Below are 15746 nucleotides of genomic sequence, written 5' to 3' on the forward strand. Positions count from 1 at the left end.
AAATGAGCACTAGTTATTACAGCTATAACATCAATACTGCATGAATTCTAACAAACACTGGAAAACATTTGCAAACACAAGTGTGTCTCCACAAAGTATCAACAGTTGGAAAACATCCCAGACCTGTGCACCTGTGTGTCCGGGGCTTCCCGAAATGATACGCTTCACAGAGGAGGTGGTAAGCTAAAACGGAACATATTCATGCGATGGTTGAGTAAACTAACATGGCTGAGCATGCTAACATGCTCATGCTAATCTAAGATTCTGATATGGACACATTTCAGTTGGTGCCAAAAACTATAAAGGTATACAATACCATGCTCAAGTTGTAAAATTAAAGGACTAAGATCCGTTTAACCAGCAACTGCTGCTATATCTCTTAGTTCAAAGCCATCAGAGTCCCTTGACTCACAAACTAACTGATTGAGGCAGTGGGAGACCTGCAGCCCCTGTGTTCTGTGAAGTAAAATTTCTGTTTTTGTCAAGGGAGTCAGATGGCTTTGGACAGAGAGATACAGTGGCTGTTTCTGGTTAAATGAAAAGGATCTTACTTGTTAAAAAAGATCTATCTCTGTATAATTTCCATAATGTTGTCAAAAACAAGCACTTAATTGGATGCACTTCGACAATGCACAAATTCCCACAAGGATTACATCGCAGCCCGATTTGACTGCTGCCGACTGTAGCGTGCTCACTCAATATTAGACCAGTCCCCGTTAGTCAGACACAAAAACACTGGAAAATAGGTCCAGGTTGAAAAATCTAGAAGTTACCCGTGAGGTCCTATGTGCATTTAAATGCGAAGGAAGTTGGGTGACCTCGTTTTGTCAGGCATTAAAAAAAGTAATAAGATTGACGAATGAATGAAAAACTGACAAAAACAAACATTATGTGCTCAAGCAATTGTACAGGGTGTGGCGTGTGAAGTTATGCATGCCCACATACAGCTTATTCCAAATGTGTATTACATGTGTTAGTTTTTAATTTAACTTTTATAGTAAATGCAATTGGTAATGCAGTTTATTCATGCATCATTTTTGGTGTTCTTGGTCCGTAGTCACTACTTGACTGGTAATGTTTGAGAGGGCATTCCAGTTTAGTTGAGTCATAGTACTTATTACAGAGTAACAGATCAATGATAACCACTGAAAGGAAATCATCTGATCATGACTTTACTTTTGATAATTTACATTTTTACTGCCAAATCTTTTCCTCATGCAGGGCTTTTACTGTGGTAATCATACTTCAACCACTGTCAGAACCGTTGACTTGACAGTCATGTTAGATTAAAAATCTAAAGTAATTTAATTATTTTCTGTGTGTGTTTTCACTGAGTTTTATATTGGTTAACTGATAAAACCAGTCCACCAGTAAGTCCAAACCAGTGATGGACAGTCCATGCGTTTTTAGCTGTACAGCTTTAGGCATTACAGTCAGTCGGGATGCTGCCTGTCCTTTGGAGTTGACTTTTTTAATTTTTTTGTGAAATGAGTCTTCAGTCTTATATTCAGGATATAACATTTAAAGTGATATATAAAGAAACCTGAACACGCATATACCTTCTTACATGATTTTAGCATTATGCAAGTTACAAGGTACAGGCAGGTCTCTGACTCTCCACATCCAGCAAGTCTATCATTTCTAGATTGAATGAGTTAACTCAACAATTGAAGATGAACCCAGTTTGGTTTCAGCCTAGACTCTGTATTTACAACTATGCTGGATGTAGCCTCTCTCTCTCTCTCTCTCTCTCTCTCTCTCTCTCTCTCTCTCTCTCTCTCACACACACACACACACACACACACACACACACACACACACACACACACACACACACACACATCATCTATAATGGGAAATGAGAGCCCATTACCAGAGTCAAACTTTCCATTTCAATTCACATAGACCACTATTACATTGTTCATCTTCTGTTTGTTTTTGTTTTTTAACTGCTGTGTAACTTAAGTTTAGGAAGGGCTGGCACATACAGAACAGAATGGTCAAAAAATTGAAAAATATTGCCACACTATCCCAGTTTTTTAGTACAGCATGCAGCATTTGCACATTGTAGAACTGAACCGGTCAAGCTGTCTTGTCCTGATGTGTCCTAATATGTTCACTGTGCAGTACATTAGTGACCAGCTTTCAGCTTGTCAGCTAGTTCATATTAATGTCAATATCCAAGTTGTAATTACTGTGAAACTCAGATTTGTGTGTGTTTGTGACAGCTTGATATATCCGACGTGACACTTAATAGTGCCTGAATAAGCAAATATGGGTGCCTCATGTCAAAGTATGTATTCAAGGTATTTAAACTCAAATGTAAATGAATCAGTGTCAGTTATATTGACCATTCACTGTATTTTTACTGTAACAGGAATTGCAAGTTGTAAATGTGGGAAGTAACATCCATCCCATATGATTTCCAGTCTAAACCCTTTTAATTTAAGGAATCGTTAGAAGTTTTGGAAGTTTTTAGAACTTTTATTTGCTTTCTTGCAGTCAGATGAAAAGATTAATGTCTGTCCATCACAGCAATCAATACACATTGTAAAATGTGCTAAAAGGTGGGCTGAAATAATAATATGAATCTGGAGCCAACAGACAGTTACCTTAGCTTAGCATAATGACTGGCAACAGGAGAGAACAGGTGAGTAAGTGCTCTTAAAAAGCCCTTAGCACACCAATTAACACAATATCTTTTTTGTTTAATCCTTACAAAAAACGAAGTGTAAAGGTGGCAATGTGTGATTTAGTCTTGGTATAATAACGGAAGACGTGAGAGATTGAACTTTTGTATATTTCCCAAACATTATTCCTTTAACTTATACCGGGGAGTCCTTCTGTTGCCACCATCAGGCCAAACTTTCCATTCTTTGACCCATTAGCGGTGTGTCTCCAAATAGCACCATTGTCTCTTCATATTTTATCCATGTTTTATTTTTATGGTATGTAATGTGTATTACAACCTCAAGGTGGCTCTGGTGGGGTCACAGCATTTCAGTCATGTTTTTCAGTTCTGCAGAACTTGTATGGGGTTGGATGAATTTAGGGTATAGGAGACTTCTTAAAGTATGACAGGACACGTTACACTAATAATGGTGGCAGTCGTCTCTGCTTAAGCCCACTGCAGAAGTTTACCACCGTCTCCTGCCCTCTACCCTTCCTTTCACATATTTCCTCCTTTATCTCCCTCTGGGCGCCCCCCTCGTCCTCCACTGATAAGCAGCATAATGGGGAGGAGCTCTCTCCTCGCGGGGCTCCTCCTTCCACTGCCTTCGTTTTCTTTCACTTGGCCCCCCATGCACACTCGCCTTCACCTCCTCCTCCTTGTAGCCTGGCTGATCAAGAGGGAGAGAGGGAAGATGATGAAAAAGAAGTAAAAGAGAAGAGAGCTGGGGGGTGTCTTATTTTCTTACGAGCGGAAAAGGCGTCACACCGGGTGCAGAGCGCAGCACGGAGGACGGAAGAGAGGGAGACGCATCACGGAGAGAGCGATAGAAAAGACGGAGGGAGGAGGCGAGAGCTAGTGGTAAACACGACAGAAAACGGCAAATAGGACGGCAGACAGCGACGATCACCCCCCCACCACCGTCAGCCCCGTGTCCCCCCTCATCTCTCCATCTCCATCCTTTTCTGCACCGTTTGGCTCATCGTTTTGCGCACCAAAGCCTCTTGGTGTTGTCTCTTTATTTAATCTTTCTGGACAAACAATTGCTCGGTCTTTTCGTAGAATAAACATCAGAGGCAAGAGAGGGGACAGTGTCATCACTACGACCTACTGTATCAACTGTAAGTCCTGCTCGGGACGATCGTCGGCGCAACCGATCCGGTGGATAAAGCCGGAGGAGGGTGGTAAACACTGCGAGATGACAGTAGAGTAACCCGGCGGAAGAACAGAGAGAGAGCGACCCCGGCCCCCGGTTATCAGAGAGTCTCCAGCATCACCCATGCGATGGCATAGCTGCTTCTGCAGCGAAACTAGCAGACAAGACTCGGATCAGCAGGGCTCTCATCCATCATGAACCTCTGAAAGACATCCGACACAGGCACAGATGGGTAAGAGGAGATGCTCTGCTTATTAGATTTTTTTTATTCCATGCTATGTAGGTTGGGCGGGGGTGGGAGTGAGGAGGGTGGAGTGGCAGGAAGACTTGTGACGTGAAGACCCCTGCCATTGCACGTACAGTATAAGACTGCAGTGTAGTGTAAGGGTGTATTTCTGCGTGTGTATGAGATTGATGAAGTTCCCTCTCACGAAAATAGGAAGTAGATGGGTTGAAATGAACAAATGACCTTTTGCTACTGTTCATATTAGAGATAGAGTAGGCTATAGCTTATGCCATCTCATACGATTCTGTTCTGTTGTGTTTTCGGGGTCCAGGATATGTGAGATTTAGTTTAAATAAGATTATACTATACCAGGACCATGGATGGATTACTGAATGAGCCTACCAGCTACAGGCCCATGGGCATCAGTGTGGACAAAATGAAGACACAAAATGACCACAAAAACATGCTAAACAACTATAGCCAGATGCCAAACAACCACAAAGAGGCCCAAAATGACCAGAAAGGGACACAAAACACCAACTATAAAGACAAAAAAAACCTCTCCAAGGGGCCCATTGTTTCATAATTTGACCATGATCTGTACAGTACAGGACTTGAGGCCACGCTCATAATTCAAAACTATTTAGTTTTTAAATTGTCTAATCACTAAGTGGCTCAGTGGATTCATTTTGCACTAACGCTGCCGGGATTTGGGGTTTGATTCTCATTTTGGCCGCTCATCTTTGAATGAATCCATGGTATTATAAGGTACTTTCAGTGTCCATCAACGTAGCCATGCTCTACAGGCTATTTCTTAATTTTCACACCGTCACACATTCCCCAAACACCTCAGCGGATGGCAGCGTTCAGCCTTGTCACTGCTACATCTTACAGCCCAGAGGAAAGCCCTGCTACATGTCACCTCACCACATCTGAATCACCCTGCCCCGGGCAGTTGTCTACAGTATGCAGAGACTGCAAACCTGGCTGACGAAAAACCTTTTCATCTCCCATCTAGTCAAACCAAAACCAAAACCAAAACTAAACACCAACATCTGCTGAATCTATTTCTAATTTCCCATGAGAGTGAGCCAGTCTCCCTCGTCGCTGCGTAGGGGTCAGGTATTGATCCAGGGTCCCAAATGGGTTTGGATATATGGGAGCCTGAGTAACCTGATCACTGATAGGCAGTTAAGTGCAAATGTGGAATAAATGAAAGGGGGGGGGGGGTAGCCTAGAGGTTATAGAGAAGCAGAGATTGTGACTGGAGAAACACTGGAAATATCTGACTGTGAAGTGTAAACATGAACCTCTTTCTCTGTCCCTTTGACATGTTGCCCTTAAGCAAGGCAATTAATCAGCAATAACCTTATTAGAGCAGCTCAATGGTGCAACAGTAGAAGACTGTAGCTGTACCTTCCAGCTCCCAGGTGTGAATGTGTGAAACAGGGCATCGCTGATGAGCATGCTCAGTGTGTTCCCTCAGGATGAATCCAGGTTTTTAAAAATGCATGTCGGGTAGAGGTAATTATTTGAGAATCTAAGGTTGCTCCAAAGGAGAACAGTCTATGTCTGTTGTTTACAGAAGACATACTACTCTTTATTTGGTCCAGTTGAACACAGAAGCAGCTTTTTGATGAAATGGCAGTGTGATTTTTTAAAAAAGTTGTTTGGACAGCAAATTAGTCCTGTAGCCCACCTGCCAGCAAAATTTTGAATACGTGAAAAGTAGGAAGTATACTGTAAACTTCACTGTCTTTGCAGCAGCATAAGCAGAGACAGATCCCGCAACTACTACTACTGCTCTGATTCTCTGTGGTTATCTCACTGTGGCTTCAAATGGTTGACAGAGCCCCGACCAACATCCTAGATCCCCACGTTTCAAAACAACAACATCAACAAAGACCACATCTCATGGGGATGCTGGCCTTTTCACTTCACATTGATGCTGATGCTGAGAGACAGTGCAGTGGGCTGGTGTGTGTGTGTGTGTGTGTGTGTATGTAGGGAAGGGTGGGGTTGCAAAAAGAGGATGAGGAGAGTAAGAAATAGAAAATGTTTCCAAGGGTTCATTTGGGATTTCAGATGACACAGCGGGGGACTGAACATAGCTGTCATACCTGAATATGTATGTTGAGTACATGCACGCGTGCTTGAGTTGTAGCCACTGAGGTCAGAATGGAGAGATAAAAGAGCAAAATAGAACAGAGAGACTGAGTGGGCTGGAGGGAAGGATGGAGGGATGTTATCCAGACGTGTGTCTGAAAGGATGTGTGGACTCCAGAGGTCCACCTGAGCCCCACAGCTGAAGCTCACTTCTTTTGATAAAAAACACACTCCTGTGATTTTCTCCCTCTATCTCTCATGATCTCTCAGTTTCACTCTAAGTTTGCTATTTCAGGTGTGACATGTAAATACATCTGAGATTAAATGATGGATAAAGATAAAGAAAACAAGAAGAGATACCGAGTAATAAAAACTGGTTATATCACAAAGGCTTTTTAAGAAATAGTTTTTTTGGGATACATGCTTGATCACTTTCTTGCTGAGAATTTGATACCACTCTCATGTCTGTTTGGTAAATATGAAGCTGGAATAAGTAGCCGGTAAAAGCCTGGATTTGCCCAAAGGTAACAAATTCCACCTACCGGCACCTCTAAAGCTTACTAATTAACATGTTATATTTCATTTGTTTGATCTGTACAAAAACCAAAGTGTAAGAATGTTAAATTGCCGTTAAATGGGGTTATGGGTTATGTGCCGGATTATGTCCTGGCTGGGACCAGTACCTTCCTGGAGTCTCGGACAAGAAACATTCAGGTAACCCTCCACAAAAAAAGTATTGTTGTTTTTATATAGTTTGTGTTTACTGCACTGATATATCAATCCTCTCATAACTCTTGACAAGAAAGCGAACAACCATACTTAAAATGTTGAACTATTGCTTGGAGGTGCTTCAGTGACAAATAATCTGACAAATAATCTGTCTTGCTTTGTGACCACTGAAAAGTAACTTTTGGTCATAATGTCTGCCCTAATGAAACAGTTTCAAAACCTTGATAATATTTAGTTAAAATTGCTATGTATTATGGACATATGCAGGGGAAGTTGATGTCTTGGTAGCAGTGGTGACGGTTTCTCCCTGTGTCTCACCTCTTCAAACACAGCGAGTCGGCAAATACCTTGTGCACCAACAAAACTGTCAACACCTCTAACGGTTATAAGATTTCATGTGGGGAAGAAAGAGATGATTGCTGGTAAAATGGTTAATTTATTTCTCCATACCTGTTGTCTCATTAACAATCTGTCATATGCAGCGTTACACCTTTCTATTTGTTTTATCGCCACCGTATCACAACTCCCCCATTCTTTCATCGTTGCTTCCTCTCACACAGCAGTTTCATGAGGTTGCTCCCTCTTTTCACTGCCTGTTTCTTAAGTTGCAAGGCCCAAACAAATGGCTTTGCTGGCACACAGAGAGGCTGTCAGTTAACATTGCCGGAGGTGATCTGGGTACGAAGAGATCAGCATCCTGTTTTGCAAGCTTTCCCTCTAAAATACTTTTTCCCCTTGTAAATCCAACGTTAGCTTTGAGGCACCCCAACAACAAACTTCTAGTAATGGCATCAGTAATCAGATCAAGAATGTCTGAAACTGTTCATTCCTAGACCTAAGAGTATATTTCTTTTACTTAGGCAGGTGAAAACAGTACTGTTTCAAATCCATATAGAGGCTTCAGTCATTTTCCAAGTCAAACGTATTGCATTTTGAATGAAGTGAGAATGTAAGTCTGCAGGAAATGACCAAAAACCAGGCTTGTTGTTATAAGCAGATGGACGCAGACATCTGATATCCTGCAGTGTGAGAACACCAGTGAAGGAAAGCAAAGAGCAGCAAAGACAGTTTTGCAAAGCCAGCATAAATTTCTCTTCAAAATTAAGGAAACTAAATTTGAATCAATGACCTTTGTTTACAAGCATCGGTTTATTGAAATGTGTGCAACAGAAATCAGAATCAGAAATACTTTATTGATACTTTAAATTCCTGTGTTACAAGTCATAGGAATAGAAATAATAATAGAAAGAAGGTAGATAAAGAAATATATAAATATAAGGGTATAAATATAAAGAATATAAAGGAGTATGGATACTGTATGTACCATATTTACATTAAATAAATATAATGGAGAAGTGCCCATTTGTCAGACGCTTGATAGAGCTTCATGGCCACAGGTAGAAATGACTTCCTGTGATGCTGTGGCGATCTAAATAAGATGACACAAACAAATCGAAGTAAACATTTTCCTCCATGGTTATTATTATTAGAAAAGAACACGCAGAAAACGAAACAAGGATTTTTAACGCCCGCTCCAGAATGTGTTGTGCTTATTGCTACTTCAGCTGGATATTTGAGCTTTACTGCAGAACAATGTAGGTGCAGTTTGACACTAGACTGTTTTCACATTCATGTGCTGAAGGAAGGAAGTTCCTCTGTGCGAGTTATGGTGCAATATGCAGCTTAGACATGATGTGGAAAGAAGGATCCACATCCAGCAGGAAAATATTTGCATAGTCATAGATTCTGGATTTGTATGTACTTTTAACTAGGTAATTATTATTATTCAAAGTATTTTCATATGTATTGAAACATGGCTAGAAGGGATCTTCACACAATTGTGTATTGAAAATAACATTTTAAATATCTGAAATTAACTGTACAGATCTCAGCACTAGATTCCACTGGTGAAATGTGGAAATGGTTGCCGAGGAGTGATTGTTGTCTTTGACCGCAGGATTATTTCTGCTATTTACAAGTTTTGACAAATCTGTCATCTCTTGACAGAAACTGAAATTAGCCTGCTCTCAGAATGCACATTTTGCACATAACTTGTCTGGTTGTATTTGTTGATGAGGCTTAAAATGAAGCAGCAGCAGCAGAATAATCTTCAATAAATGTAAAGTATTGATGGCTCACAGTTACTGTAATTGTAGATTGCCTTTGTCTTTACAATAAAAAGTTCTGAGTGGAGAAATAAGAGCAAAGATTGAGTGAAGCTGAACAATGTGGAAGGCTATATTTGTCCCAGCAGCTACTTCCTGCTCTGGGCAGTCTTTAGCATTAATATGTTTTTTATTCCATTGGAAGTCAGTGGGATAAAAGGTTGTTTTCAGTGCTGAGACAGAGGCAAAAACCCTGGTGAGCGCTAAAGTAATTGTAAGACATAGCTGAGCAGAGAGTGAAAGGATAGAAAATGAAACTTACAGCAACATGAGTGTTTTGTCTTTATTTCTTCTTCTTCCTCTTGTGCGCCTCATTGCCTGTCTTTGCCTGTCTTTCCATTGATCTGGATCATACAGTTGAACCGACCTCTGTGTGCATCATTGTTGGCTGTGTGTGTGATTTCTGTGGTTCGGGCAGGGTCATCCCAGGCTCCAGGATGTCCGAACAGCTTCATCCTAACCTCACCAACAGGTTACATACAGCTGAGCACAGCCTGCTGCTGCTGCTGCTGCTGCTGCTGGGGGAATTAAGCTGTGTTCCGTCCCTGATCTGGCATCTGTAGACACACACACACACACACACACACACACACACACACACACACACACACACACACTGCTAGGCTCCCGGCTCTGCTCACACTGTTCCTGGAGAGAGAATCAAACACACAGACATACATCGCTTTCTGCACACTTTGTGTGAGGACAGACAATGTGTGTGTATGATTTCACTTGACTTATCAGGCTTCCAGCAGTAAAGTTTGCCATCTCTCTTACTCTCTGCCTACAAGGTACAAGGTGAATTTCTTTATCATTTTACAACACAGGGTTGAATTACAAGATATGGTTGAAGTTTCCTTTATGCTACTCACAAAAAACAATCATTATATACAAAAAATATACACACTAGATGGCGCGGATAAATAACAAGTCAGAAATAAAACACATGGTGGAGTGCTTAGGATGAATTGAGGAGTCTCACTGCCTGAGGAAAGAAGCTGCTTTGAAGTCTTGTGGGATGACAGCAGATACTGCTGGATCTCCTGCCAGACGCAGCAGGGAGAACAGGCTGTGGCTGGAGTGGGTACAGTCTTTAAGTATCTTTTGGGTTCTGCGCAGACACCTCACCAATACCACTGATGCTCGGTAGATGGCTACTCGTGATCTTCTGGGAGGTTTAATCACCCGCTGCAGAGCTCTCCTGTCCTGGTCCATGCACATCCCATGCCAGTTTGTGATGTTTCCTGTCAGGATGCTTTCTATTGCTCCTCTGTAATAGTTATTAAGAACTTGGCAAAGGAATTAACCCTTCTTAAGTTTCCTTAAGAAATACAGTTGTTTCTGAGCTTTCTTTACCCGGGTGGAGATGCGAGATGACCATATCAGGTTCTCTGTAATACTAATTTCCATGAACCTAAAAAGGTTCTCCTGCTACACCTCAGCTCCACTGATGTAGGAGTGTGTGTCCTTGCCTCCTTTTTCCTAAAATCAACTATTAGCTCCTAGGTTTTGCTGTCTTTGAAGAGTTGGTTGTTCTATGTGCACCACAAGATTGTTGATTTCCTCATTGTTGTTTGAAATCTGGCCGATGATGGTGATGTCATCCTCAGACTTCACAACAGAGTTCTCTCCTTGTCGGGGGTTGCAACCGTGGGTGTACAGCATGAAAAGAAGAGGGCTGAACACACAGCCAATGTTGAGCCTTGAGTGAAGAAGGTGTGGCCGCCAACCTGAACTCTCTGACCGATCAGACCCCAGTTGCAGAGTGTGGTACTTAAGCCTAGAGTGATAAGTTTGCCATTCAGTTTCAGTTTCTCTCTGCCTACACGTATCATTTACACTTATATATCGTACACATACCTGCATTGATCACCCTTCTGCCCACACATGCTGCAGATCTGTGCGTTTGTCAATCCTCCCGGCATTTGGATTCAGTGTTTAGAGCCCTCATTAGTCAGACAAAAGGAGTATGATGGCTCGATGCACGAACCGCTGAAACTTTTCCCCACCACTAAATATCTGTCACCTGACAAACCAGAGAGATAAAAATATATTCCATGAAAAAATAATAATGATTTAAAGAGGTGGTATTATGCTCAATTTCAAGTTCAAAATCTTAACTTCTATATAACTTCTGAGTAGTGTTTTTATTTCCCAGGCAAATATATTAGCCCCAAATCACATGGTTGTTGGTTATTTAGGGGTTGTACCAGAACAGGTTTACATGGTTTCATTTTCAAAAAACACCATATTTTTTGTCATACTGCACATTGCTGCAGCTCCTCTTTTCACCCTGTATGTTGAAGGCTTTGTTTTAGCTATGGAGTGATACATCTTGTCTCTACAAGATCTTTGTTAGGAGTTGCAGATGCGCAATTCCAAGGTAAGAACTACTAGCCAATCAGAAGCAGAGTAGGGCGGGTCAGTGAGAAGCCGGTAAACACGGCTTCGGTTCAGCTGTATATGTTCCCCTTACCAGCTTAGCAACATGGCCTGGAGCAAGAGTTTCTGAGTGGTGACTTATTAATCTGTAACAAATGTATCTTTCATCCATAAAGTTTTAACTGAGCTCTGTCTCTACATCACAGTAAAAACTTTATGTCCATTGACTGCCTGGAGGGTAGCTAGTGTTTGGAAGGGAGAGGAGAGGCAGCAGGCGGATGTCTTGTCACTGTGTGCTGAAGCTCAGAGTGTTTTTCCACTAGTGTTTTTAGGGTGTGTCAGACTAGCCGCTTGGCGAGCATTATGAAGCGCATTTTGCTGTGACATCACGGGGATGAAAGGGAAACGGCTGGACTACAAATGAGCTGTTTTCAGGCAGTTCAGAGCAGAGTTTTCTGTGGGAGATGGGAACTCCTTTAGGGCTGGACTTTGGGCTTCTTCACTTTGCAAACCTATTACATGCACAAAAAAGATATATAACTCAATAAAGGAGAGGGAAAAAGGCAAAAAGCATAATATGACCTCTTTAATCCATCCATCCATCCATCCATCGTCAACCGCTTATCCTGCGCACAGGGTCGTGGGGGGCTGGAGCCAATCCCAGCTGACATCAGGCGAAAGGCGGGGTACACCCTGGACAGGTCGCCAGTGACCTCTTTAATGCAAAGATGAAAAAAAAACAGATACCAGAACTGTGACTTGACAATTATAGTAGCTGTGTTTATTTAGACAAAGCAGGTTTTGAAGCAGGAGACTTCAGTCATTAATTTCCTTTTTGTGAGACAACATGATGGCAGGCTGAGCTAATGAAATATATTTTGATGCAAGATGACACAGTGAGCCTCAGCAGCTGCTTTAAGGCCCTTTCAGATACAACGTGATTTGAGCAGCAGTTGCCGCTCTGCAGCTCAGTTCAGTGAGGTCAGTTTTTCTTTTTCCTTTTTTTTCAAAACCTAAAGTGGAGACATAGTTTTTCATAGTGATGTATAGTATATTTGTTTCAATGAAGGAGCTTTCAACTGCATTTGCATATGTCTCTCGCATGTCAAACTGCTAAAGCCAACCCCCCCCATGCTCAATATTTATGCTTAGTTTGCATGTGTCCGTCATCACTTTGGTGTGCTCGTGTTGTCTAGGATTGTGTTAAATCACATGGACAATTGCATGTCATAACTTCTGAGTAGTGTTTTTATTTTCCAGGCAAATATATTAGCCCCAAATCACATGGTTGTCCTTGAGGACTATACTATCTGAACAGCATATGACTACCTCTATCCTTCATTATTAAAAAGTGAGTTATTCAGGAGGAGGTGTTCACTCTACTTAATGAAGACTTGATCATTGTGACCATTGTCACAATGTGTGCTCTTCACTGTTTATTTTCTTGTACTTTTACAGCAGCATTTAGCGTATGTGACCATCCCGTATACTGGACAATAAAGATTACCACAAAAGCCATTCAGTCACAAAAAGTTAAACAAGGACCTCATAAAAAATCCTACAGGTGTCCACATAACTCATCTTATCTGCAACATAGACATGATGGACTTTGGTTGAATATGCTTGAGAAAAACAATGTGACACCAGCAGACATTGGTCTTATACTGTGAGTTATTGGTCCTGTTGTAGTCCTCATTAAGCAAAGACTTACAATGCAGTTAGTCACAACCAACAACCCCTCCATAGTCTCTCACACACATGCACAAACAAGCTCAGTCTTTCTGGCGCGGTCTTGAAGGGGCAGCAGTTGTGATGATGAAGTATGGATTTCTGTTCTGGCAGGTCAAACTGAGTATGGCTGGGCTTTATGTGGGGGTGGATGAAGAGCACTCCACACACTGCTGCTGTTTGTCAAGGACAAGACCGACAGTCGGAGGACCAGCATTGCAACCATTTTCTTCCCTTACTCGTTTTCTCTCTTCTTTCTGTCCCTCCCCTCTTGCTGTATGGAGGGTGCTCCCCTTTTCCAAATAAGGCATGTTCTCCCTCCATGACCTCAACCCCCCCTCCACTCACACACCTCCACTGTGTCGTCCTCTTGTCAGACAGCCAAGCCAAGTTTACCACCAGGCCAAAATAGAAGTTGTCTGTCCTTGAGGATGTCTCTCTCTCTCTTTCCCCTTCTCTCCATGCCCCGCTTTCTCTCTCACCCACTCTCTTTTACTTCCCCCTCTCGGTTACCTCAGTGTCACCTTACAGTTATGCTCCACCGTGGAGACCTCAGGAGACCCACCTAGCAGCTAGAGAAAATGGTCCTGACCTGCGTTCGACCCAGCATGTGTTTGTTGAGGCCACAGTGCTGGAACGGTACCGCTGCCACACAATTTGTTGGGGGGATGGGGGTGTCTGGTGCCAGTTGGAAATTAAGTAATGCCTGGGTCAAAGATGAATATGCAGATATTTCTTTGTGTGTTTATTCTGTGTGGAGTACCAGATGTTGTGTAATGTGCAATGCAGGACAAAACCTTTTAAGAAGAGAAAGTTAAAGTGCTGATTTGCAGGTCAGATGATGTCTATATATCTAGGTTCAACATGGGCTTTAATTGGCATTAAAGGGAGTTTTTCTTTTTAAATGGCCACTTTACAGTGTTATAATAGCATTTCACTTACTTTATTTTAACCCTTACTACCCCTAATGTACAAATTAATATACAAACATCCTACATAAACCATTGGAATCACCTACTGTGTCCAGCAAATCCATATCCAGAACAAATGTTCAGATATTTCCTGATTTGTTATCAGCACCTGTGTTGTTGCAATGCAAAAAGGAACTGCTAGTAGCTAACAATGCTAGCAGCATGACATTTCATAGTGCAAATTCACTAAAATCTATTATTATTATTCCCATGCATTGAACCACTGAACCATTTTTGCAGCCTACATTTTTCACCCCAAACTGCCAATTTACACACTTTAGCTGTAAGCTAGCTAGCAAGATACGCACAGATCACATGCGGGAATGAGCCTGTGTGTGTGTGTGTGTGTGGTAGCTCAGTGTCTGATGTCAGAACTAACTGGGTTTTCCCTGCAGTCTCTCTTCTTTTTCCTCTCATCTCTGTACATTTATGAAGTACATTCATAAAGCCCCAGGAGAAGCACAAGTTTTTTGCTCAAGTTGAAACATTTTCAACTTTCACTGATGCATTTCTGTGTCAGTTAGCACCACCCTACAATTTCTCTTCTATTTGTGGCTACTTGTGTTTGTCCATTGCTTTTTGCTTTGCTTTCTGTCTGAGCACATCTGAAGAGTACTAATTCATGGTTTGTATCAACACTGACATTAATCTTCTTCTTACTTTAAATAAAACTGAGAACGTTCATAGTGTCACTCAAATCATGATTTTTCAACCTTAACTTCTGAAAGTAATAATGCAGCATATGCCAGGCATAGCTAACACATTAGTTAAACCTTAACACTTAGATGTCTTTTAACCTGCAAATGCTGACCGAATGTGATGACAACCTTGATAACCTTGTCTCATACGGCAAATCTAATACTTCAACTTGGTTTGAGTAAATACAGACTTCAGCTAGGCACAACAATATTGGGACATGCTATAATTCTAATAGTTTAGGAAATATATCCAAACATATATATTGGAAGTGCTTGCAGATTTGCATATCATAAACCTGACTATTAGCCTTGGCGAGGTCTGCCATGTCCAAGTACCCTTCTAATTTTAAAAGTGCAACCGTTGTTGGTTTGAAGGTTAATCCCAAGGAACACACACTCACTTTTGACACGCTAGTGTTTTATTGCCTCCTGCGAACCTGCCGCATATCCTAAAAGTACAAAAATGAAGGTACACTGTTTTTAACTTGTACGTGTTAAGAACAATTAAGCTTTTTCTTGAAAGCACAAGCATATTGTGTCAGTGCTGGACAGAGGGTGGGTGTGTGAGAGAGATTCTTTTCATTTTACCAGCATTAAATGTTTCATAACCCACAAATATATAAGGTTGAGCAGAAAAAAAGAAAAGACTCTGGCAAGCTACAGACTGGAGACAAAAGGGGAAAGTCTTGGCCATGTTAATGATTCATCTTAAACAACCACAAAAGCAGCTCAGCTGTTTGACATGCTTTATAAGAATGAAAATGACACAGTCATCGCATTACTTTTATTTTTGGCTGAGGTAGAGAAGGTAGAGATACCTATGTTAATAAGGAGTCTGTCACTGGTAGTGCGAGGGAGGTGAGATGTGAACAAAGGTGGGAGAGGAAGAGCGAGGGCGTCCAGCCAACAGTTTG

The 15746-nt window shown here is 41.6% G+C and overlaps 1 protein-coding gene across 1 annotated transcript in view; it reads left to right on the forward strand.

Annotated features, from left to right (window-relative positions):
• Window positions 1-3326: 3326 nt before the first annotated feature.
• mgat3b (beta-1,4-mannosyl-glycoprotein 4-beta-N-acetylglucosaminyltransferase b) overlaps window positions 3327-15746 on the forward strand; it is a 70724-nt gene continuing 58304 nt past the window's right edge. Inside the window, exon 1 of the mRNA XM_046046205.1 lies at window positions 3327-4059. The gene's annotated coding sequence lies outside the window, so the exon portion shown is untranslated. The remainder of the gene's footprint in view (window positions 4060-15746) is intronic.

The sequence above is a fragment of the Micropterus dolomieu genome, linkage group LG04 (genome assembly GCF_021292245.1).
Source record: "Micropterus dolomieu isolate WLL.071019.BEF.003 ecotype Adirondacks linkage group LG04, ASM2129224v1, whole genome shotgun sequence".
Lineage (NCBI taxonomy): Eukaryota > Metazoa > Chordata > Actinopteri > Centrarchiformes > Centrarchidae > Micropterus > Micropterus dolomieu.